Source organism: Carlito syrichta, unplaced genomic scaffold (genome assembly GCF_000164805.1).
Source record: "Carlito syrichta isolate Samal-C Ts95f unplaced genomic scaffold, Tarsius_syrichta-2.0.1 Scaffold260005, whole genome shotgun sequence".
Lineage (NCBI taxonomy): Eukaryota > Metazoa > Chordata > Mammalia > Primates > Tarsiidae > Carlito > Carlito syrichta.
The window spans coordinates 1-1,104 of record NW_007204101.1 but is presented as its reverse complement, the minus strand read 5'-3'; the positions used below and the strand labels follow the sequence as shown (position 1 = coordinate 1,104).

Here is a 1,104-nt window from a genome sequence, read left to right as displayed (position 1 = left end):
TATAGAAATACAGTCTGAAGGTGAGTGTATCGTCTGGCTCTCCTCTGCTGCACCATGGACTTCACCACTTGTTCCACACCTACTCCTCCAACTACCGGTCCCTGGGCTCCATCCCGCCACCCAGCCTCTGGCCCCCCCGGCAGCTCGGCCATTGGCTATGCAGGCGCTGGTGGCTCGGGCTCCCGGATCTCTGTGTCCCACTCCACCAGTTTCCAGGGCAGCTGGGGGTCCGGGGGCCTGACCACGGGGATGGCTGGGAGTCTGGGGTGGGATCCAGAGTGAGAAGGAGATCATGCAAGAGCTGAATGACTGCTTGGCCTCCTACCTGGAGAGGGTTAGGAGTCTGGAGCCCGAGAACTGGAGGCTGGAGAGCAAACTCTGGGAACACCTGGAGAAGAAGGGACCCCAGGTCAGAGACTGGGGACATTACTTCAAGACCATCGAGGACCTGAGGGGTCAGATCTTTGCAAATTCTGTGAACAACGCCCGCATCGTTCAGATTGACAATGCCCGTCTTGCTGCTGATGACTTTAGAGTCAAGTATGAGACAGAGCTGGCCATGCGCCAGTCTGTGGAGAGAGACATACATGGGCTCCACAAGGTCATTGATGACACCAATGTCACCCAGCTGCAACTGGAGACAGAGATCGAGGCCCTCAAGAAAGAGCTGCTCTTCATAAAGAAGAACCATGAGGAGGAAGTAAAAGGCCTACAAGTCCAGCTCTGGGTTGACCTTGGAGGTAGATGCCCCCAATCTCAGGACCTCAGCAAGATCATGGTGGACATCCGATCCCAGTATGACCAGCTGGCTCAGAAGAACCGCAAGGAACTGGGCAAGTACTGGTCCCAGCAGATTGAGGAGAGCACCACTGTGGTCAACACGCAGTCCGCTGAGATTGGAGCTACCAAGATGACGCTCACAGAGCTGAAACGTACAGTGCAGTCCTTGGAGATTGACCTGGACTCCATGAGAAACCTGAAGGCCAGCTTGGAGAACAGCCTGAGAGAAGTGGAGATCCGCTACACCATGCAGATGGAGCAGCTCAATGGCACCGTGCTGCACCTGGAGTCTGATCTGGCACAGACCCAGACAGAGGGCCAGTG

At 56.1% G+C, this 1,104-nt stretch overlaps 1 pseudogene; it reads left to right on the top strand.

Annotated features, from left to right (window-relative positions):
- The first annotated feature begins 292 nt into the window (after nucleotides 1-292).
- LOC103253980 lies at nucleotides 293-1,097 on the top strand (annotated as a pseudogene).
- Nucleotides 1,098-1,104: the final 7 nt, after the last annotated feature.